Source organism: Elgaria multicarinata, chromosome 9, assembly GCF_023053635.1.
Source record: "Elgaria multicarinata webbii isolate HBS135686 ecotype San Diego chromosome 9, rElgMul1.1.pri, whole genome shotgun sequence".
NCBI classification, from domain to species: domain Eukaryota; kingdom Metazoa; phylum Chordata; class Lepidosauria; order Squamata; family Anguidae; genus Elgaria; species Elgaria multicarinata.
Window position 1 is genome coordinate 13,613,448 of NC_086179.1, and position 25,186 is coordinate 13,638,633.

The following is a 25,186-nucleotide window of genomic DNA, read 5'->3' on the forward strand; positions in this document are numbered from 1 at the left end:
TGGAATCCAAGACTTTCTGAACATGGGTTCTACCACCACTGCTACACCTCCCAGAGTCCAGAACAAACAGATCTAGGCTGGCCCTACCATTAGGCAGAGTGAGGCAACCACCTCAGGCGGCAGTTGATGAAGGAGGGAGGAAATAGAGCTGCATGTGTCGCACAGCCTATCCTACACTGTATAAACTAATCTGCTGCCCTCAGGTAGGGTTGTTATGAGCTGGATCCTTGAGGGCAACGTAAACCCCCTGCTGTACATGGCCCTCATAGACCAGTTGGATGCTCTTGGAGCGAGCGCAGACCCATGCCTGAGTACTCACGAGCCCCAGCCCTGGTTGCTGACATTGCGCACTTCCCCGCCCCTGCGCATTAATGGCAGCTGCCATTGGTGTGAAAAGGGGAAGTGTATGATTTCTCAAGGCTCTGGAAATTGCACTTTCCCCCCTTCCATGCTAATGGCGGCCACCATTGGCACATAAAGGGGAAGTGCATAATTCTGGCAGTGGCTGCAGGTGACGGTTGAGCACTTGGGGAGTCCTCACAAGCCACGTGAGCACTTGGCGGAGGCTGGCGGGGCTGGACGGCAACAGAGGTGGGCCGAGCGCCTGTGGAGCACCACTCCAGTGATTCCGCCCATCCTGACCCTCAGGTGTGGTGAGGCTGCCCCATTGCCAATGCCAAAGCAAGGTTCGACCGCTGCTCCAGTTGGCTTCTGTCCGTGGCCTGGAGAACCGTCTCCTCGGGCCGAGAAATGTCTCGGGCCAGCCTTGAACAAGGGCAGTTTCAAAAGCGAAAGATCCTGAAACCTCTTGAAATAACGCCTCTTGAAAAGCGTTCATTTGACGCTGGCTTTCTCCTGGGAGAAAAAGGAGCCCAGCTATGAGCCCCTTCATCATGCATTTGCCCCGAGTTCTCTGCGGAAAGACCTTGCAAGGGGGGAAGGGGAGATGCATGAAGGCTTTTTAATGCATCCCCACATGTATTCGGAGAGATGCGCTTCCCTTTACTATAGCAAGCACCAGTGGAAAGCTCCTCACAGAAGATGGCTCCCCTCTCGTTATGCAAAGAACTCCGATGTGATTGCTTTAAGCAGGGAAACGGCGGGATCGTGCAGCTTCGGAGCGGGGGAGGCAGTATAAAAAGCAGGGTCATTATGCATCTCAAGCACCAAAAATGCCCAGCTTGTGGGGACGACCGGCCCAACCAGCAGCCCTGGAGCCTGTCACTGACATCCCACTTCCTCCCCCTCGCTTGCCCTGTGTAGCCTGAAGCAGATCTCACAGCCAAAAGTCTGCCTCTAATTTTAGTTCCTACTTCTGGCATATGTCACGTCCTAGATCACCGTGAGCCTCGAATTAATTCGCTAAGACTCAGTATTAAAGCTCGAGAACTGGCAGCTTTATTGGAGGCAACTGGCTTGGCAGGAAACCCTACCTGGAATTGTTTGAAGATCTTCGTGGCCCAATCTGGTTTAAAAATAATATACATGGGGAAATTGCTCACTCGAAGTGTGCTTGGGCTTGCTTGGGACAATCAGGCATCCACAGTGCATTCGCTTCCCAGATGTTGCTGCAGCGGTTGCTGTACAATGCTACAGTGGAGGCTGGTGGCTCTGATGTCAGTGGGTTCTGACATCTGGGTTTCAGTCAGAACCAGCCAGAACTCTGAAGGAGCTGTCCGAGGTGCTGCACCCAGAATGAAATCACAACCACCAGCCTCCACTGTAATATAATGTTATCCTATACCAATTGGAAGTTGAATACAAAGATGTCTGAATCTAGCATGGAACAGTGAGAGCTCCAACTGGCCTGGAAGCGTTTATAAGAACCAGGGAGTATTGCCTGAACAAGTCCGATCTGTTGGTCTAGCAAAGCTGCTTTTCCTGCAGAACCTTCCTTTGACCAGAGCTGACTGGGGGTGCACAGGTTGAATCCCTGTTGGACATCCCTCAGGCAGCCAGTTCAAGAGCTGCTGCAGCCTCAATTCCTGACACTATAGCAATCAATCCCACAGTACAACACCCTACTGCTGATCTCCAAGGGAAAACCCATGGGTAAGATCCAGATTGAATCATATCCACTGAAACCAGTGGGGCTACAGTTTCAGGAATTCTGGGAGTTGTAGTCCAAGACATCTGGAGAGCCTCAGGTTGGGGAAGGCTGGCTTAAATTATGTGTGAATGCCTGAATTCACATCATTGTTCAACCATGAAACTCAATGGGCCTGTTCAAACAACACACTAAGCCATGGTTAGGCCACTAACCCTTTTGCAGCAAATGGTTAATGAGCATGTAATAACCATGATTACGTAGCCAACATGGTTAGGATTGTTTCACACGACATACTAAGCCATAATGTTTAGCTCAAATTGCTTAACCACAGTGGCTTAACGTGTCTCCTGAACAGGATCAATGTCTGCTGATGGGTCATTCAAAGGGCTACAGTAAGAGTGAAATGTCATAATTCAATGTACACTGGCCCAAGCTCCCTGGAGGATAGGCAAGGTACAAGGGCAAGAAACAAATTCCTCCCCCTTTCCGCCCTGTCATTTTCACACACCCAATGGCTGAAGGTTTTCTAAAGAGTCGCTAAAACGATTTCTAGTTTCTCAACTATATGAGCAGTGAGGGCGAGGGGAGGGGAAATAGGACTGGTGAATCCAGTCTTCCTGATTGAAACTAGTCCTTCTTGATCTTCTGTGCTAGGTCTTCCCCATTAGGTAGATACTGCAAGTTTTGTCTTGTAATGACAGAACTGTCTCCTCCTTTGAAAGGGACTCGTGGTATTTTCCCCACCTGTTAACAAACACAGCTAAGAATTTGTCTTTGCCAACATCTGCTGTAGGAATGAACTCAGCTTTTTGTTGTTGCTAATGCTTTAATTCTTTTTGTAGGATGAGTGGTTGTGTGGTTTGTGTGTGTGTGTGTGCGTGTGTGTGTGTTTTAAAATCATTATTTCATAACTGTCTATATTTGGAGATGCTGGTAGAATGTAACTCCTCCAACATCTGGTTCCTGTTTCAACAAGGGGAAAAAAAGATATCAGGAGCTTGATTCACAGAATCTCTACGTCACGTCTAGCTAATACTGCAGCTTCATTGCTGGAAGATCATCAATAGACATGTTTAGCTGCACCACCTGCAAAAGAACAACCCAAGAGAGCAGTCTTCCAGAGAACAACCAAAGAACATCCTAAAATTTAGGGTGGGAGGGTAGTTTACACTATGGATGTAAGAGAAATTAGTTTCAGTTCATTTTTGATCAGGATTTACCCAATTCACAACTTCTGAACCAAACTCCGACTCAGACACAATCTGCAGGATGTGTGCATTCGAAAAATGTGCATGAAATAATGCCTACTTTTGAAAAATGGACACAAGTTCTCTTTAATTAATGGGAGAAGGTTGTGACCACTTCCAAGATGCTCAGAATTGATGCATACCTTGGAAAAACGCACACAGGAATGTACACATGAGAAAAGAACTCCTGCCCTCTGACAATCTTATACGGACTTCAGTGGGAACAATCTTTGAGAAGGAATTGGGAATTTTTTGGTGAGCTCACGTTTTGCTGATTCACATATCCCTAGCATCGAGGGTTTAAAAATCTCATTGCAGTGTAGAAGTAGGGATGGACAAATGAGGGACATTTGAGATTCTCCAAGCATTGGCTCACTACTCATCTCACGCCTGATTCTTGGGCCATGGCTAGACCTATCAGGTCTAGCATGACGGAGGGGTATGATCTTGCGATAACCGTAACACGAGATCTCCCCCTCTGTCTACACATGGCGCAAGACATCTCAGGAGGAAGGGGATGTTGCGCCCGCCATTTTGTTTTTTATCAGAGAAGGAGCGCATGAGCGGTCGAGCACAAACAGTACGTTTTTAAAAAATAATAATTAATTTCCCTGTTCCCCCCCTCCACCCCCAATGGGCACAGAGTCATGGAGAAAGGGGGGGGGAAGGGCCTGCCGATATCCCAGGGCAAGGGAGGGATCATCCCTCCCAGCTTCCGGGATGCCCTGTGCATCATGTGAACGCACAGGGATGATCCCGGGGCGATCCCCGGGATATTGGCTGGTCTAGCTATGCCCTTGTACACATTTGTGATCACTGCTCACTCTGAGCAAACAGGAAAATGGCAACAACCAAGCAGTGATCAAATTTGTGCAACTTTTCCCTTAAGAAACTTCCACAATTTAGGAAACTTATGCAATTTGATTACGAACATACATGTGGCCGTTACAAACATTTTCGGAAGACAGGTCTTCACACTTGCATTCTAAGTTGTGAACAGGGCATGCCTGCATGTTTTGCGAGTAAAAGCGAAATTCTACATCCCTATGCAGGAGGGAGGAGGGCATATGCTAGAAAGGAACCTATCAGACCAGGGCATATCAGTCTATGGACTGGATGCTCCTCATCCTTGTCCTAAACCATTCCACAATAACATTGTTTATCTCAATGTGCATTGGATGTGGTTAGTAATGTGGATCTTAAAAGATCCTAGATGAGATCAATTGTCTCCCAAAGCTCCTTAGTCCAATCTGAATCCTTCTTTAACAATATGCATTGGATGGATTCCCAGATGATAGCTTTTGCTATCTCCGGCATGCCTTTCTCTTGATGTCCTTGAGCCATACTTTCGATGCTGCTACCAGGGGGGTTTATTTGTACACTGGGTCAAATAATAAATTTGCAATCTTTCTCACCGAAGAGTGATGTCTATCGTGTAGCACATTGCAATTCAGGAACAGCCTGACAGAAAACCTGATGGACGGCCTTTCGGATGTGGACTCCATCTTCTCCGTCATGATTAGCAATAAGAAAACCATGGGTCACACAAAAGCCTATGATCATCCTACCCAACACTCCTTTGGTGGTAGTTAAAGTCTGTTACTTTGGCTCTATAACGGCATCTAACCTGTCATTTGAGAAGGAACTGAACACTTGCATTGGGAAAACAGCCATCACTTTTGGCAGACATAACAAAGCATAACAAAATGGCAAAGAGTGACATCACCAGCACCAGATGTAAAAAAGAAGAAGAAGAGAAGATTGTAAAGGATGCTCAGGAAAGGTAGCCCAAAATATTAGGCAGTTAGATATGCAGGAGAAACTCAGTAGCCATGCCTACCTAAAAGTATATTAGCTTCACACTAACTCCTTCTGCCTAGAAGAATATCAGCGAAGCAGTTCTATTCCATATGGCTCTACTTAGAATTAAGCTTCACTAAGTTCAATGGGACTTACTGCCAGGGAAGTGGGTATGGATTACAGCCTAAGGGTCACTTATCAAACTAGTGATCTCCAATATTCAGTGACTGTATGGTTTCAGGCAGGATTATTTCCTAGCCCTCCCTGAAGAAGTTGAGAACTGAACTGGAGACCTTCTGCATACTATGCATGTGCTGTACCACTGAGCTATGGCCCCTCCTAGTGAAGTTGGAGGCTCAATCATGCACTCACTCCTCCATCATCATGCACAATGTGTTCATGGCACTTAAAGAATGTTCAGTGTTGCACCTAAATTATCACAGGGCTTATAAACATGCCCACAGAATGATATGGCAGAATTTTCACATGGTAGAATGTCATTTCATAGAATCATAGAATAGAGTTGGAAGGGGCCTACAAGGCCATCGAGTCCAACCCCCTGCTCAATGCAGGAATTCACTTTAAAGCATCCCTGACAGGTGGTTGTTCAGCTGCATCTGTGTGGATGAGCACACTACCTCCCTAGGTCATTGTCGTACTGCTCTAACAGTAAGGAAGTTTTTCCTGATGTCCAGCCAGAATATGGCTTCTGGTAACTTGAGCCCATTAGTCTAAGTCCTGCACTCTGGGACGATCAAGAAGAGATCCTGGCCCTCCTCTGTGTAACAACCTTTCAAGTACTTGAAGAGTGCTATCATGTCTCCCCTCAGTCTTCAAACTGCTTTGATCGCTCCCCTGCATAAAAAGCATCCCTACAAGAAGAAAAGCAGCACATCAGTAGCAAAGTTTCTAGTCCAGCCCTATTCCTGTTGTGCTAGCTTTCTACTTGCAAGGAGTCGTTAGGTAGGGGACTATTCAGAAAGGTGATCTGCCACCTCCAGTCTGAAGTGGCACAATCCATTTTAACATCTATCAGAACTCTACTACCACATTCTCTGCTGAGTGGGTAGAACAAGCCTACCAACAGCCTTGTAGGGTAGGACACGGCTGACATGGGGTATGATCCAATCCTAACTATCAAGATGCTGGGCTACTAGGGATGCACTGGTAACACTGTTATAAGGCCTGAGGGGCTGTGAGAAGACATCCTCAATCTCATGAATTTAGTCCCTAGTGCCAAGGCCAGTCTTCCTAGAGGTCTTATGAAATCAATGCTGGCTCAGGCACAGGATGCAAGATGGATGCATATCTAAGGAAACCCAGACTATAAGAGATCCAGAGTCCACCCAAGACAGAGAGACAAGGACACTTGTCTATGTGATTCGTAAACACACTTTGCATTGCTATTGTCTGGTTGAGCTTTTATATTGTATTTTATGGTTTTATACTGTTGTTTTATACTTTGAATGGTTTTAATTTTTGTGAACCGGTCAGAGAGCTCCGGCTATTGGGCGATATAGAAATAAAATAAATAAATAAATTGGCATCAACAAGTAGGAAGTCAACATCAAATTCTTTGTGATGTTGCAACCATGACAGGAAAACGCTTCTACCGGTCCGGATCAATCATGATCTGGCTTCCAAATCGCGTGAGGTACTGGTTCCTCTCTAGTCGGCCCTGGTTAGGCCTCATCTAGAGTATTGCGTCCAGTTCTGGCCTCCATAATTCAAGAAGGACGCAGACAAGCTGGAGCGTGTTCAGAGGAGGGCAACCAGGATGATCAGGGGTCTAGAAACAAAGCCCTATGAAGAGAGACTGAAAGAACTGGGCATGTTTAGCGTGGAGGAGAGAAAATTGAGGGAGACATGATAGCACTCTTCAAATACTTAAAAGGTTGTCACACAGAGGAGGGCCAGGATCTCTTCTCGATCCTCCCAGAGTGCAGGACGCGGAATAACGGGCTCAAGTTACAGGAAGCCAGATTCCAGCAGGACATCAGGAAAAACTTCCTGACTGTTAGAGCAGTACGACAATGGAATCAGTTACCTTGGGAGGTTGTGAGCTCTCCCACACTAGAGGCATTCAAGAGGCATGCTTTAGGGTGGATTCCTGCATTGAGCAGGGGGTTGGACTTGATGGCCTTATAGGCCCCTTCCAACTCTGCTATTCTATGATTCTATGAACGGAGGAGCCATATTGTTCACCACGCACAAAAAGGGGTTAGGGATGGGGGAGAAATGTGTTCACTTCACATTTTAAGGCAAATGCATCTGATTTAATACTTTAACAACAATACGTGAGCCAAACCTCAGTTATCCTTTGAAATTCGCATTTCTCTGAATTATGCAACGGAGTTCTCGAACCAAAAAAAGGGGCCATAAAGGGGGAATGGGGCACACAAAAATGCATACGTTAGTGCAATTAACGTTCAAAAATGCATTATGTTAGGGAAGTGACTTACAAAGAATGTGTATATTAGGCAAAACTGCATACAAAATGCATGAATTCCAAGAAATGTACATACACACTTTCATGTGAACTTTAAAAAAAATCCAAAAAACCCCACAAACCAACCCTAAGTCCATGACAAACCAAACTTAAGCTAGGGGAAATGAGAAACAACGAGATACCCATAGGGCTGAATTCACCCATCCCTACAAAGGTTACAAATGTGTGACCTCAAACATGACAGCATTTGTCAACAGCTGGGCAGTGTAGTTTTCCTGACACCATGTTATCCCTACCTTAAGATCACCAGTTGTTAATATTACTAACTAGCCCGTAGTTACTTAAGGAGCATTCTCTGAGATGATTTTGCTAAAATCTCGCTTAGGTGGTGTCGAAGAACCCATTCAGTTGTTCTGCTACCAAAATGGTTGCTGTTCCTCCTTCAATCAGCCCCCATGAATTTCAGAGGACCTGTGAATTCTTTCAACAGCAAGAATTGCTGCTATATCATTGCTACTAGCAATTATGCAGGTGATGTACTTTCCAAGGAGGTCAGCAACTGCTAACCATGGGCACGTCTACACCATAGGGTGTAGAGGGAGGTACGGGGAAGGATTACAGACTTACCTGCTTTCATGATCCTCCCTCAGCATCCTGATGGCCACACAACATCTTGGAAGGAAAGAGGACATTGTGGCGGCCATTTTTTTCCAGCAACAGGAGAAGGAGCACAATTGCACTCCTCTTAGAAAAGTGAATTAAAAACAAAACAAAGCCCTGAACCTGCTCCCCACCCCCACCCTCGATAGGCACAGACTGACCCCGTGCAGCTCCGTACCCATTTTAAGAGCCCCGTTACCCACAGGGAAGAAGGGACAACCTGGGAGCAGTAGCCACATGGCCCGCGCCCCTCGGGATGGTCCCGGGACAGCAGAAAAATAAGATTTCCTGTGGTTTTCAATATCCCAGGAAAGTCTCAAGTCATCCCGGGTTGCCCCCAGGATCCCCTGTGCATCATTTGGACACATAGGGACAATCCAGAGATGACTCCGGGATTTAGGGTTGCCCCGGGATATAGCAACAACCCTTGGGATATAGGAGAGATTTCTTTTTCATCAGGATTTACCCAGTTTGCACCTTCCAGACTGGACATGGACTTAAATGCAATTTTCGAACAAAGTCCATACATTTCTGAGTGTGCAATGTGATTCATACTCCCCCAAAGGCATTTGGCAGCATGCATACATTTGAAAAGTGTGCATGAAAAATGTGTAGAAAAACACTTTAATTGACAGGAGAAGATGCGTGCATTTGGGAACATACGGACAAAATACGCATGATTCATTTTGCAGAAAACACACACAAAGCAATGATTGCAATGTGATATGGAGACAAGACGGAACACGCTTGAAGCTGGAGAACTTCAACAAACTGAAGTTTTGCTTGTAAACACATTCCTAATCTCTGGATAAAGAATGTCTGAAGTCTATATGGGTGATATAGGTTTCAGACTTTTTTTGTCCAATCCTGGAGCTACAGCAAGCAAACCAGCATGATAACATCTAAAAGCAGGGAGGTCAAATTTACTTTAGAAAATGACCATTCCCCTCGGCAGAGAGTCAGGGTCGTTTTCCTTGTATTGCAGCCATATGGTAGCGTAAATTGGCCCCCAAGGAAGCAAATCACCAGAAAGCAGATTAGTCTTAAAAGTGGCAGGTACCATATTGCTTCTTTGATAGTGTCAATCTAACTCCGGAGGGAGAGAGTTTATCAAGACCCATTTGGCTAAATCTCTGCACCCACATTTATTTATTTATTTATTTATTTATTTATTGCATTTCTATACCGCCCAATAGCCGAAGCTCCCTGGGTGGTTCACGAAAACTAAAACCGTTCAAAGTATAAAACAAACAGTATAAAAACATGATATAAAAATACACATTAAAACTGATTATAAACATACCATACATGATTAAAACATCTTTAAAACATCCCAATTAGCAATAATCGCGCCTCGGATTAACCTCATTGGCTACGATACTGCCACTGCGAAAAGCCATTCCGCCATCCTACAGCAAAATCCAGCCAGAATTTGTTCCTCAATGCTCATAACGCCAGAATTCTGTGGTCATGCACTGAAACACCCTCAAGGAGGGTTCGAGTCCGGCAAAAGAAATCACTTCCTCACACAATGCACAATCCACTTGCGAAATTTGCAACTAAAATAATGTGGCGACGGCAACTAGCAGAGATTGCTTTAGGAGAGGGTTAGAGGGTAGCGACTACACTGTGGCTGGTGAATTCCAACATATACAGCCTTCCACCTCCCCACCAAATGGGGGGAGAATGTCTCTCCCCTGTCCCTGATGCACAGTTCCTTTCTCTCCCCCAACCTCTATCGTATTTCTTTGCACTTGCCTCCTGCCTGTCCTGGATATGCCCCCTGCATGCCCCCTTTCTCTTGACTACCTTTACACTACTTCTCCCTTGGTGCATGCGTGAGTGTGTGTGTGTGTGTGTGTGTGTGTCTGTCTCTGGCTTCCTCCTCCTTCTCTTCCTCCTTCTTAGGCCAAACTATGCACTCTTTCTGGTGAGGAAGTGATGCCTGTCAATGGCCATAAGTCCTGCTAGCTTAATGGAACTCCCATACTCAGAAGCAGTGTACCTCTGAGTATCAGAGACTGTGGATAAATAACAGGGGAAAGACCTGGCTTGCACGCCCTGCTTGCAGGCTTCCCAGAGGCATCTGGTTGGCCACCACTGGAAGCAGGATGCTGGCAGAGGGAGACCATTGAACACAGCTATCCCTAGGTTCTGAAGAATCGCAAGAGCTGCCATCTCAGCTACTTTGAGATATGTGTTGGCAGAACCCATACTGGCTTTGTTCTCTTCAGAATTAACCATTTCCCCCTGCCCCCCCCCCCCAAACAAGGAATAGGGTTGGGTTTCATTCCCCCTTGCTTGTACAGACAGCGGCGCAACCACTCCTGTTTACACGGCACTGCGCCCAACCTTGCTCCTTGTCACTCAAAGTTCCATTCCTAAGTTAGAAAAGACAGAAGGTGGGGGAAGGCGGCAAGATAGAATTGTTGCACCGATTTAAGAAAAAATGGTTCCGGAAGGAAAGGGGTGGGGAAAAGGTGGGGGGGGTGGGAACGCATGAGATTAGAGGGTAACAAAACTAGAGAGAGGAAGATAAATAGAACCCCAAAGAAAAATCTCTTTTGTTCATGTAAAAGGCTTTCTGCTCTCCAATCCTCCACATGACTAATGCCACACTGTGGTGGATAAAACCTCTCAGGCACATTATACAAACAAAGCATAACTCGGCCACAGCAAACAAAGGCCTGAGTAACAGTGATTGAATTCATCTTAAAACAACTAATCAATTCTTCCCTATTAATGCCCTAAATACCAGCGTAGGAGCACTGTCCCCTTGTAATAAACAGCCATGTGTTCAATTACCGTCTGTTTTCCCCAACTACCGCTCTCTTCAGTAATTACGGCACGCAATGCATTCTACACTGACATTATATTAATGCGCTGGGAGGGGAGACCTTAAATACGAATTAAATCAAGGCTAAACATTTCAGAAAGCCATGCACGGTGTCGCACAAGCGCTAACAGCACATTATTTAGAAGGAGGCACGGAGGATTCCCCCCTTCTTCTTCTTTTTCTTCTTCTTCGTCTTCTCCTCTCTGATCTAGCAGGCACCGCTTTCCTTCTCTGATTAAATAAATCAAACTGGTGAGGGCAGGGAGGAAGGAATTGGGGGGGGGGGGCAGGCCAAAAAGCTGGTATGAAGATAGAATAAAGCAAGACACAACCTCAGCGGCGGTGCAGCAACTGCCCTAGGAGCATCGCACAATTAATCTTCTCCATTAGATCCCTCAATGCTGTTTTATCTGACAAAAGGGACACTTATTTATTTATTTTATTACATTTATATACCGCCCCACAGTCGAAGCTCTCTGGGCGGTTTACAACAATCAAAAATGGTAAACATTAAAAGTATACAAAATTTAAAAACCATCAAAAACATAAAAAAGTATAAAAACAACAGTATCCATTTAAAAAAAAAAACAATTCTGGGGTCCATTAAAAACAAACTTAACATTGTTAAACGCTGTTAAAATGCCTGGGAGAAGAGAAAAGTCTTGACCTGGCACCGAAAAGGTAACAATGTTGGCGCCAGGTGAGCCTCATCGGGGAGATCATTCCACAGTCGGGGGGCAACCACTGAAAAGGCCCTCTCCCTTGTTGCCATCCTCCGAGCTTCCATTGGAGTAGGCACTTGGAGGAGGACCTTAGATGTTGAATGCAGTGTATGGGTAGGTTCACGTCGGGAGAGGCGTTCCATCAGGTATTGTGGTCCCAAGCCATGTAGGGCTTTATAGGTTAAAACCAGCACCTTGAATTGGGCTCAGAAACATTTATTTATCTATTTATTTATTTATTACATTTTTATACTGCCCAATAGCCAAAGCTCCCTTGTATAGGCAGCCAACATATAGGCAGCCAATGCAAGCGGGCCAGAATCGGTGTTATATGCTCAAACTTCCCTGTTCCAGCTATCAATCTGGCCGCTGCATTTTGCACAAGCTGCAGCTTCCGGACCGTCTTCAAAGGCTGCCCCATGTAGAGGGCATTGCAGTAATCTAATTTGGAAGTTACCAGAGCATGGACAACTGAAGCTAGGTTATCCCTGTCCAGATAGGGGCATAGCTGGGCCACCAACCGGAGTTGGTAGAAAGCACTCCGTGCCACCGAGGCCACCTGAGCCTCAAGTGACAAAGATGGTTCTAGGAGAACCCCCAAGCTACAAACCTGCTCCTTCAGGGGGAGTGCAACCCCATCCAGAACCGGTTGAACGCCCCCCATCCGATCAGAGGAACCACCCACCAGCAGCATCTCAGTCTTGTCTGGATTGCGTTTCAGTTTATTAGCCCTCATCCAGTCCATTGTCGCAGCTAAGCACCGGTTCAGCACATCCACAGCCACACCTGATGAAGTTGAAAAGTAGCAGTGGAGCTGCGTGTCCTCAGCGTACTGATGACAGCGCACTCCAAAACTCCGGATGGCCGCACCCAACGGTTTTATGTACATGTTAAGCAGCATGGGGGACAAGACCGACCCCTGCGGAACCCCATACTGGAGAGTCCACGGGGCCGAGCAATGTCCTCCCACTTGTCAATGGCATTTCATAAATATGTGCACATGTCAAATCAGCTCTGATGAATGACAGGGATAACAATGGGAGACGGGAGGAGGGGAGGAGAGGCCTTCCGCGAGAGGCAGGTAGCGACAAAAGGGAAACGGCAAACAGAAAACTTTTGTGGGTTGTTGTTGTTGTTGTTCCAGGACAAAAGCAGAAGGATGGAAGTTCATGAAAAGGTCCCTCTCGCTCTGAGGAACATGCACAGTCTCTTTCTCTCTCTCTCCCCCCCCCCAACCAAATATTGAATAGCACCTAGTAAACAAACCAAACAATAGGTATGATGAAAGCTGTGTTGACTTGCAAAGGTTTCCCCCTGCACACATTCTTCTCCTTCCCCGTTTCACCCCCTTTCCCTCAGTCCCTTTCTTTTCCTTTCATAGGAATCCCTGGTGCAAAGTTTGCGTTGTGATGTTAAAAAATGTCACGCGATACTGACACAGACGTGCTGATTTACAGGCTCTGAACTGGTCACTTGCTAATCCAAAACAGTGACCGGAAGAAGCTACGAAATCCACAGTTAGGGGATACCTTTTTGAGCAAACCAAATTTCACAAAATCGCAAAGAAGCTTCTGAATTCTCTAGAAGCCTTAAATCAAGCTGGATGTTATTGTGGGGGCAGAAAGAGCAAAAATGAATTTGTAGCAAACACTGAGTCAATGTTGTAGCCATTTGACCTGTATTTAGACCCATTTTCAAGGTGGAAATCGCAAACAGATTGAATTTGTCTTTGCTAGTTGCTGCAGGCATCAGGATACACCTGGGATTCTGGGATGAAGAAGCAATGTTGACCCCCGTTTTTGGAAACATAAAACCTGCTTGTTACCCAGATCGGTCTCTATCAGTCATGTCTAACCCTACTGCCCCTATTTTGGGAGAAGATATTTCAGGTAATCAGTCAGAATCAGATTCAGAACTAGAAGATGCAGCGCCAGACACCAGCCAGCCTGTACCAGTGGGGGAGGAAGCTCTCATGGGTGATTCCCCAGCTGGGAGTCAGCCCTCTCCAGAGCTTATCTCCTCAAGGCCAAATCCTACAAACTCAGTGGGAAGTGAGCCTTCTTCCGGAGGAGAGCGTCCTGGCAAGCCAGCTGATGCTGGGGTCCACCAGAAGCTCAAACGTACGGGGCGGAAAGAAGGCGTGAGAAAGTCTGTTCGATTACGCCAGAACCTGCCTCCGCACCAGGCTCTCTGAAGTTATGGGCAATTGAGAAATGGCTTCCTGTTTCTTCTTGAGCAGACAATTGTCTTGCTTATTTTGCATAGTTTTGCCTAGAGGGACGTTTCCAAGAGGTTAGGCTCTATTCTGGTAGAAGAGATGTTTGTTGCATAATAAAAGCTTTGTGGATTACTTGGCAAACCTTGTCATTTGCCTCCCATCAAAAGAAGGAGTTTTCTGAGAACCACGACACTATCCTTAAGTTAAGACAGGTTCCAGATTAGGTGGAGAACAGAAGTAAATTTGAGAGTTTGACTAAGTGACAACAATAACAGAAACAAGTTCATTTAAGCCAAACTGTGTAATATTACTTACATAGAAGTTGGGGAGAATGGAATCCTCAAATGAAGACCTTTTTATTTCCCCAATATATTAACATGTTATCATCTTAATCTTTTACCTTTGCTGTTTTAAATCTGTATTTTAAATCTATATATTAAATCTCTGCATTGCTGCTTAGTTTTATTCTCACTGTACTTTTATATTGTACTTTTTATATTGTGTTTTTTTTATATTGATGGTGCTATATAATTAAATAATAATAATAATAATAATAATAATAATAATAATAATAATATTGTGGTTTAAGTTTTATACTTTAGGGTTTTTATTTTTGTGAACCACTTAGGCCATAGCTAGACCTAAGGTTTATCCCTGGATCGTCCAGGGGTCAAACCTGTTCATCTAGGTGACACACAGGGCATCCAGTGCTCAGGCAGGGGCGAACCCTGGATGATCCCAGGATAAACCTTAGGTCTAGCTGTGGCCCCAGAGATCTTTAGCTATTGGGCGGTATAGAAATGCAATAAATAAATAAATAAATAAATAAATAAATAAATAAATAGTTCCTCTTCAGGAGAGCTTCCAAACAAGGCTCTTTTTTGGCCATTGCAAATGCCTCCTTTATGGAATTCTCTTTTACATGTCCAGACAATGTCACCTTCAATTTGCAGCTCTTTGATGTTTTCCCACCAATTCCCCCCCTTTACATACTATCTTCTCTTCCATGAAAGAAGAAAAATCAGAATAGCTGCCCTCTATCTAGAACCCCCCCAAGTGGTAGAAAATCAGAGGTTTGGTGGTCCCCAATAAAGGTATTGTCCAGCTGTGGATTTCCCTTTTTGCTTATGAACCAAGATGGCTGCCTTTTGCTTTTTATGTCCTCTGGAATGATCCTGAGAACCACCAGAGTGTGGTGGTTAAAGCAGCCTTCCCCAACATGGTGGTCCCAAGATGTGTTGGCCTGCACCTCCCACCATGGGAGATCTGGGAAAGCTTGGGAAAGGCAGGCCTAGAGGGTCAATGTAGTAGGGGTGATCATCGAGGGTCAAAGTCCCACTGAGACATGAAAGTCACTTGGTGACCTTGAGCTTGTCACTGTCTCAGCCTAATCTTCATCATGGGGTTGATGTGGGATTAAAAAGGGGTGAGGGGGAAGAACCATGTATGAAAGACCGCAAGACTCTTACCTCTGACCAATTACCCTCTACAGTCCGGAAACTTCAGCTGATACAAAACAGGGCAACAAGATTGTTAACTGGAAACGGCCAATGAGAACACATTACTCCAGTACTTTTCCAAATTCACTGGCTGCCAGTTGAGGTCTGAGCCCGATTCAAAGTGCTAATATTAACATTTAAGGCCCTAATCAGCTTGGAGCCAGGTTATCTGAAGGAACATCTCCTCCCTTAAGTACCTGTTCAGACCCTAAGATCATCTTCAGGGCTTCTTCTCCGCGAACCCATGCCCAAGGAAGTGAGGCGGGTGACTAGCAGGATGAAGGCCTTCTCTAATGTGGCACCCTGGCTGTTGAATGGACTCCTTACAGAGGTGAGCCTGGCACCTGCATTATACTCGTTTTGATGCCAGGTGAAGACCTTTATATTCTCCCAGTATTTTAACAGTTTACTATCTTAGTCTTTTATCTTTGCTGTTTTAAATCTGTATTTTAAACATGCATTTTGAATCTCTTCATTGCTGCTTGGTTTTATTTCTGGTTGTACTTTTATGCTGTATTCTTATATTGTATGTTTATACTGTGGTTGAAGTTTTAACATTTCAACTGCATTTCCTGATCTTAATTTTTGTGAACTGCCCAGAGAGCTTTGGCTATTGGGTGGTATTGAAATGCAATAAATAAATAAATAAATAAATAAATAAGGGAATTACCTTGCAGGGCTTCTCTTGAATGGTAATAAGCCTTCCCTGACACTGGCTACCATTTTCCTTTCCGCAGTCTACCTTTTTGCCCATGTATGTGGGAGGGTGGCGGGAGCTGGATAGTGGAAAGGCCAAGGTTCAATTCTTTTTTTCCAATTGGGCTCAGCTTGAAATCTACTCGAAATGGGGCCAGATTTCTCAAGTGTGTGGGTGGGTGTGTCACATGTTGAGCTTTTGCCATGGAATTCTTGCACCATCCCTAGGCAGACATTCAGCCCCAAGTCATAGAGTGCCTAACATGCAAACGATAAGAATCCCATGCCTGTGACCATGCCTGTGAAAATCAGCCCTGTGGGGTTCATAAAACAAGCATGCGATGAGCCTAGTCTCAGCATTTGCATGAGTAAAAATCATCTGGCGTAAGAATGTGTGAATCTATCCCTTTTGGTTTCTCTCCATTTCTCAGTTTTTCCAATCTTAAGTTCAGTTCATCCCAAATATTGACTTTTATTTTTAAATTTGCAGGATAATTTGCATTCATTTTTGTGTGCCTTTTTCTAAATATATTCATTTTTGGTGCAATTTGCCCAATATCATCATCATCTTCTTCTTCTTCTTCTTCTTCTTCTTCTTCTTCTTCTTCTTCTTCTTCTTCTTCTTCTTCTTCTTCTTCCAAGTTATTTTCCAAAAATAACACACTTTGGACATTATTTTCACTGATGTGTGCATTTTCATGTGCGCTTTCCCCTAATATACACATTTTTGGTATGCACTTTTTGACTGAGAACTCCGTTGCAAAATTTGGAAACGCGTGAACTTTGAAGGCCAACTGAGTTTGGGTTTGCGTATCGGTTCAACGGTGCAAAATGAGGTACGTTACCATTAAAATGTAAACCAAACGAATTTCTTCCCCATTTCTATTTATGCGTTTTGAGCAGCCCAGTTGGAACAAGCTTGGTGACAGGGCATCTTAATCAGCTTCAAATAAACCAGTCCAAATGCTCCTTGCAGCTCTCAGCCCCCACTTATTGCTCCTCTCATTTCTTTGGCTGCAATTTCCCATCGCTTATTCCCTCCTCAAACAGGGCAGTTAGGAAAGAATCGGGGGAGCTCTCGGCATTCTGGGCACAGGTGGCATGGAAAACTTTCAAGTGAGCCCTCCGCTTGCTGTAGAGCCGTCCGTGCCTCCTCCGTAAGCATCTCCTATTAGGGAGAAAAGAGACCAAGCACCCACTAGAGCTAAGCTAAGCAGGCCTATTTAATTAGGGCAAGCGCTTGATATCCACTTCTTCATGTTGAAAACACACAGCCACACAGGCCTAGGAGGTCTGATTAATTTTAATATGCACGGTCATGACAATTGCCTTGGGTGGAACGTCGAGAAACAAGAGGCCGCGTGTGTGTGTGTTTTGGGTGGTGGTGGGTGAAGGGGGGGAATCTTTCCTGCTTGCTGAAAGATAGGCCTCGGATGAACACGAACCAGATTAGAGGGTTACTATTCACCAAGGGTCTCAACCTTTAAATAGGCAGGACAAAATGCCTGTGAAACAGGTGGCTGGCTCTTCACTCCTGCATAAACGGCATCCCCTAAAAGCTCCAGAGGGGGCAGAAGGAGCTGGCACCATCTGTGGCGTATATTTGGATATTAACATGCTGGGTCAGAGGCGCCTCAGAAGACAACCTGAAAATGAGGCTGACAAAGCTACTGGCTTCTGTGGGAAGGCACGCAATGTGAAGCAAGCCAATGCAGGAAACCTCGCCCCCAGCAGGTTGAGGCTGGGAACTTGGGAAGGTGCTTGGTTGGCATTGGGCATTTGGGAGGAAAGAGCAGAGGGATCTGTCAGATGTTTCTGAAAGAACCTGAGGATCTGAGGGACTAGAAAACAGTATTGCCTCTGAATAGGAGGCTCCATGCAGCATTGCAACAGCCTTAAACTACCCTGCCCTCCAAGACAAACGGTATTATCTAGATTACAGGATACTATAAACCCAAAACTAAGAAGATGAAAGTCCGCCCTAGTCCTACATTCTCTTCTAACAACGGTCAACCTGACACCCATGGCAAGTCCCCAAGCAGGACACAAGCAAAGGGTGAACAGAGTTCTACATACAAAAGGTGACTTCCTGACTGTTAGAGCAGTACGACAATGGAACCAGTTACCTAGGGAGGTTGTGGGCTCTCCCACGCTAGAGGCCTTCAAGAGGCAGCTGGACAACCATCTGTCAGGGATGCTTTAGGGTGGATTCCTGCACTGAGCAGGGGGTTGGACTTGATGGCCTTATAGGCCCCTTCCAACTTTACTATTCTATGATTATGTGATTCTATGACTCCAGAAGGGTTCCCCAACTGCATTTACCTGTGTAGGGGGGGTTGCAGTGATGAGAAGATGGACATCATCCTTAGTTGCACTGAGCCCAATAGCGGATGAGTCAAAATGTCATAATGAGAAGCTTGGGGTCAGCTGGGCCCATCCAGAAGATGTTGGGCTACTATTAGGAACAGGAACCATGTTGAAAAACAGTGGAGGCCCTCTATAGGGCTATATAAGAATAAGGGACAGCTGGGGTAGTTTTTGAGCAATGAACAGTAATAGGTTACCAGTCTTTCAATACACCCCCACTCAATTTATTTTGCCTGTAATTAAATATGGGCACAATCTTATGCATGTTTAGGTAGAAAAAAGTTCTACAACTCCCAGCATTCCCCAGCCACTTTAGCTAAGTGAGGAACTGGGAGTTGTGGCCACGTTTTAACCTGGTGGCCACCTCTTCTTTATCAAAGGCAACAGATAGCAAGAAAAATGTCAACAAACAAAACAACCAAATCACCAGGGGCAATTTTTAATACAAATCTGACAATCTCACAAATGCCCTTGTCAGAGAGGAAAACTTTGCAACCACTTCTGAAAGCCATCAGAGATATGCTGTGGTATCCACCTTTTGGAGGCTGTTCTATAACCCTGAAACCTAGTTCCCACTGTGTTACTATGCTTGTCGTTCAGTAGGCAGTCCGTGCAACAAAAGAAAATCTTAACAGGTAAGAGGGCACATATGGGGAGAGTTGGTCTGGTATTAACATTTAAAGCCCTAAACGGCTTGGGACCAGGCTATCTGAAGGAACGCCTCCTCCCATATGTACCTGCCCGGACCCTAAGGTCATCCTCAGGGGTCCTTCTCCGCGAGCCCCTGCCAAAGGAAGTGAGGCAGGTGGCTACCAGGAGGAGGGCCTTCTCTGCTGCGGCACCCCAGCTGTGAAACGAGCTCCCCAGAGAGGTTTGCTTGGCACCTACATTATATGCCTTTAGACGCCAGGTGAAGACCTTTCTATTTTCCCAGCATTTTAACAGTCTATAAATAAATTTTAACTCTGTGTTTTAAATTTGTAATTTTGCTTTGCTGCTGTTTTTATCTGGTTGAGCTTTTATATTGTATTTTATATTACGGTTTTATACTGTTGTTTTATACTTTGAATGGTTTTAATTTTTGTGAACCGCCCAGAGAGCTCCGGCTATTGGGTGGTATAGAAATGTAATAAATAAATAAATAAATAAATAAATAAATAAATAAAACTACCAAGCCATAAAGGGGACCTTCAGGTATTGAATATGTGTATTAATAACTGGGGTTGTCCAAGTCCTGCTTCTTTATTTTCAAGGAGTTTTCTGATTCCCTTCACTAAGTGTCAGATTTATATGGAAACTCCACAGAGGGGGATTCCACACGTCGTACTGAGGGCGCTTCCATGCGCCCCCAGTGTGCCCCCAAAGCGATCGTGTAGCTTGCCTGGGAAGAGACGAGGAAGAGGCATCCTTGCCGCCGCCACCCACCTACCTCCTCGCCGGCTGGGTCGGAGAGCTCAGCGGAAGAAGGCGGGGTGGACCCCACCTTCTTCCGCCGAGCTCTCCGACCCGGCCGGCAAGGAGGTAGGTGGGCGGCGGCGGTGGCGGTGGCAAGGACGCCTCTTCCTCGTCTCTTCGAACAGGCAAGCTACACGATCGCTTTGGGGGCGCACTGGGGGCGCATGGAAGCACCCTCAGTACGACGTGTGGAATCCCCCAGAGTGTGTCACGGATCTCTGGTTTTAGGAACTACATTGAAATCAAACCCAAACGAATATCATTTCCATTGCTTTCAATGAGGTCCAAATTCAGATACACATTGTAATCCCTGACCTCCTGGCTAGTTTGCAGAGGAATTTGTGCACTGATCATTTCATTTTCCTGGACAGAATGTAAACAGGATAGAATCGAACAGAAGAAGGGTTCAGGACATTTGTCTACAACAGCATAACTAATATATCTACACTAGATATCATTGAATAATGGAATAGTAGAGTTGGAAGGGGCCAACTCCCTGCTCCATGCAGGAATCCACCTTAAAGCATACCTGAGAAATCAAACCTGCGGGACAACTAGATCTCTAATTTACATTGTGATATTATAATAAATAAGGCTGTGAGATTTAATCTGATAGATCAATTAATGTACCTTTTGGAACTATGAAATTTTCCATGGTTAATCAGGAAGAAGACTTTTTCTAAAAATAAATAAATCTATTATTTTTAACAGACGCACTTAGAAAACCTGTGGATAGCCACCACTGTCTCAGAAGAGGCTTGCCTCTTCTAAAATGATGCCTCCCATAACAAATGTGTTCATCATTTTAAAAAAGGGGTGGGGTGGGGGAGAAGCCATGTATATTTTTTGCTTCAGAAGTAATCGATTGGAACCAGACTGCGTTAGTTGAACTTGGGCGCCACTGACATTAATGTGAAAAAAGTTAGTCATGACTTAAGTTTCTTTGATTCCAGTGGGATTTAGGCAATGCTAACTCAGTCTGCCTCTTCCAACCCATTGCTTTTACTTAGATGTAAATTTAATTGATGAATCCATGAATAACCTAAACTCCTGTGATCATCTGGCCAACGTCCCTTTAACTGAGCAACAGCCCTAATAATCAACAGCTGGAAGATAAGAAACCGCTTTCATTCTATCACACAGAGGATAAGAGAGGGAGGAAAACAGCAGCTCTCCAGCAAAAAGCAAAGTTTTACTACAAACTCTCTCACTTGACCCCATTGGTTTCTTCTGCATTTTCAGACGTAGGATCAACATCTCAGATGTCTTTTATCAACCAAAACGCAAAACCGACAAAGCTCCCAACCTTTGAGGATGTAAAGCAAGAGAGATTTGGAAAGGATTCTAAGCAACAGCGAAAGTACGGGGAAGGGGGGGGGAGTGGGTGCGAGAAAACCACCATCAAGCGAAATCAACTTTTTGCTATCAGTATTAAATTATTAGGAGGTGGGGAGGGAGAACTCCTGAAGGTGACAAATGAGCAAACCACTTTGAAGGAGGGAGGGCTGGCAGGGCTTCAAACTCCGCGCCGTCTATTATAACGTTGAAATTCCCGATAACAAAGATTTCCGCCACCGCAGCATTTAAGGGCTTCCTTTCACACAGCCGCGCTTCACTTCCCGCTTCTTCTTTTTCCTTCTCCACCGCCTGCCCACCCCCCCCACCCCCGGCCCTGCTTTTTAATCATCAGTTGCGTGCTTGTGCCTCTCCATATGGCGGCGCTTTTTGAAAAAGGTGCGCCGAGGTGACGTGCCGGCTTGCTCTACAAGGAGAGACAGTAGGCTTTGCTGTTGTTGGTGGTTTTTTTTTTCTGTCCTGGGGATAAGCTGCACAGAGGGACATGTTGCAATGGCACTCTGCAAGCCTCCTTCCCGGCTTGTGGGGGGTGGGGGGGACCAGACTTGAAAGCCCTCGACTGCAAAGTACCCTTGTTTGCCCTTCAGTAGAAAACGCATTACAAAGCCCCTTTAGTGTAGACTTTGTCAAAGCGGACAGTGCGGTACCAAACAAACGAGACTCAAAACCTTAGCCAATTAGAGTATCCTGAGGCTTTTCCGCAGGTTCTGATCACTTTATTTTTCTCCCTCCCCATTTTTCCTTCTTCTCCACCTCATCAGATGTGTTTTTTTAAAGAAAAGAAAAGAAAAGAAAGAAAGAAAGAAAGAAAGAAAGAAAGAAAGAAAGAAGAGAGCCTGCTATTTCAAAGGGTCTTCTCTTGTTGTGTCCATTAATGATCTCCTTTAGAACATTGATGGCTTATGGAAGAGGTAGACCTCTTGATTCCCTAACAAGAGCTGGTGATTAAAAAGTTTGATAGTATTAGGGGATATGTGCAGTCCACGTTTCAACGGAGAGTGTCCCAATCCAATGTGGTGCTTTATTATGTAAGGTTCTCTTCCCTGCCCCACAGCAGATATGAGAACTTCTGCAAATGTTCTGATTTGCAACCCAAACCTAAAGAGAAATACACTATCTGGAGATGAATAAGGCGAAGATGGTGTGTTCGGGACCTTAAACACGACTTTCTCTCTCTCCATAAAATAATTATACACTCACAGCTTGGTATAACAGAGAAGCAGAATGTTTGCCACACTTTTGAGAGCCGTATCATCTTTTGTCTGAATAAAGCCTGTGCTTCGGTAGGGTTCCTTTCTTCATGTTATGCTTGCAAGCAACTTAATAAGCAAGGGAGGGATGGAACAGAATCAAAAGGGGAATTTGAACCTAATATACCAGCTGCCTCTTCAGGAGAGTGCTTGACCCTACAAGGTTGGAATCCATATCTTGGGACCCCAACACAGAGACCCATTTAGGGAATGAGGCCCTAGGTCAGTAGTAGGGTTTGTTTGTTTATTACATCATTACTCGTTTTTATATTGCATAAGGAACACAGGAAGCTGCATTATACTGAGACAGATCATTGGTTCATCTAGCCCAGTATTGTTAACACTGACTGGCAGCAGCGCTTCAGGATTTCAGGAAGGATTCTTTCCTTGTCCTACTTGGAGAAGCCAGGGATTGAACCTGGGACCTTCTGCATGCAAAGCATGTGTTCTATCACACTCAGCTATGGCGTCTCCTTATTACAAGGAGCCTAAGGTGGCTCATATAGTCCTCCTCTCCAATTTATCCTCACAACAATCCAGTGAGGTAGGTTAGGCTGAGAGTCAACGATTGGCCCAGAGTCACCCAGTGAGCTTCATGGCCAAGTGGAGGCTAGAATCCAGACGTCCTGAGTCCCAGTCCAACATTTTAACCACCACAGCCCACTGGCATTGTATGTAAAGATCTCAGGGTCAATTCCTGGTATCTCCAGGTAGGGCTGGGAAAAGCCCCTGTATGACATCCTGGGGAGCCAGCATTGCTGACAACTGGCCATGCTGCCTAGGGCTGATGGGCATTGAAGCCCTAAACATCTGGAGAGCACCAAGTTCGGGGAGGCTGGTGCATACTGAGCTATATAGACCAGTGTTCTGACTTGGGTGTAAGGGACTTTCGCTGCTCCTGTGCTCCCTCAGCCAAGAAGTAATAATAATAATTTAAAAATCCTCTAATTTAGCTCACAGAACAACCTTCTAAGTGGCCGAGAGTTCCATAGAAACATCCTAGTTCATGTCAGCACCCCATCCCTTGATATTCTGCTGTAGAACTGCTGACAGCAACCCTAGGCCACCTCTGGGCCATCGGGCGACACCCACTAGATCAGGGATAGGGACTGTGTGGCCCTCTAGACACTGTTGGACTGCAACTACCATCAGCCCTAGCCAGCATAGCCAATGCTGAGGGATGATGGGATGTGCAGTGCCACAACATCTGGAGGGGCGTGTGCTCCCCATCCCTGCTCTAGCGCATGGGTCAGCATACTGCTTCTAACAAGTGCTACTGCTAAAAGCCCACTGCAGCAACCTCTGATGAAGCTTCTTCTCATCACGTGTTTCGTGCTGGGCTATAAGCAGCTGTTGAATAGGAACCAGGAGTTGGGAGCCAGGAATCAGGGGTCAGAGCTAGGATGGCAAAACTAGAAAATCAAGGCCAGGGCATACGCCACAAAACAGAACAAGCTGAGAGCCAGCGTCAGAAAACACCGTTGTTGCCCAGTCAAAGTCCTGACCTGAACAGGAAGCCACTGTAAGATTTCTTATTGCGGAGAGCCAATCGTCAACCTCGAAAGCCAAATCAGTATCGGAGAACCCATCACTGCCCATGGAGTGGTTCCAGCCTGTAGTGTTGGTGCCTCAACCTATGGGGCAGCCATGCACAGAGCCATGGGATCTTGGTTCTAGTCCTAGCAGCTCCTGGTATTCTGTCTCCTGTTTGGTGAAGAGAAGCAGAGGCAGAAGGATGAGCTGCAATGGCCAAATCAGGTCACACCTGCCAAACTTTGGGTTAAGCCATGGTGCCAAAAATGCAGGTGTGGTTTCTAGGCTTGGGTGTAGACTTGACTTTGTTAATACCTGCTAGGAGTGTTGTGCCACAACGTGCTCACCAAATGGCACAGTGCTGCTCGGCCCTCCTAAACTCAGGCCTGCATAATGGCAAATATGTAAAAGAGCCAGTGGGGTGTAGTGGCTAAAGTGTTGGACTGGGAGCCGGGAGATCCAGGTTCTAGTCCCCACTCGGTCATGGAAGCCAACTGGGTGACTTTGGGCCAGTCACAGACTCTCAGCCCAACCTACTTCACAGGGTTGTGGTTGTGAGGATAAAATGGAGAGGAGGAGGAGGAGGATTACGTACGCCGCCTTGGGTTCCTTGGAGGAAAAAAGGAGGGATATAAATGAAATAAATAAATTGTGAAAAATCAGCACATTTACCAGATACAGATTGACCCAGCAGAGCCCCCCGGTACCCCCAATTTGTACTGTATTGGACTACCTTGCACCACTGAAAGGTATGGCTTAGGTTGCTGATGTACAGAAAGCTGAACCCCAAATAATATAGTGATGGACCAGGGGTGGAAGCATCTGTCAAGTATTAGTATTGGGCAAAAGGCGGGATACAAATAAATATAATAATAATAATGATAATAATAATAATAATAATAATAATAACTTCAATTCTGCTCAGTTTCTCATTTTTGCAACTTTAAGTTCATTCCACCCTATTTCTGAATCATTTTGTGATTCCCTCTCTGAAAAAGACCACAAAAAGTACATATCCTTGTGTGTTGTTTTCAAAATGTGTACACTG

At 45.4% G+C, this 25,186-nt stretch overlaps 1 protein-coding gene and 1 pseudogene across 7 annotated transcripts in view; both read right to left on the minus strand.

The window, feature by feature from the left end:
• SOX5 (SRY-box transcription factor 5) overlaps window positions 1-25,186 on the minus strand; it is a 606,763-nt gene that overhangs the window by 354,590 nt on the left and 226,987 nt on the right. The gene's annotated exons all lie outside the window — the stretch shown is intronic.
• On the minus strand, window positions 9,473-9,604 carry LOC134404361 (U4 spliceosomal RNA; annotated as a pseudogene).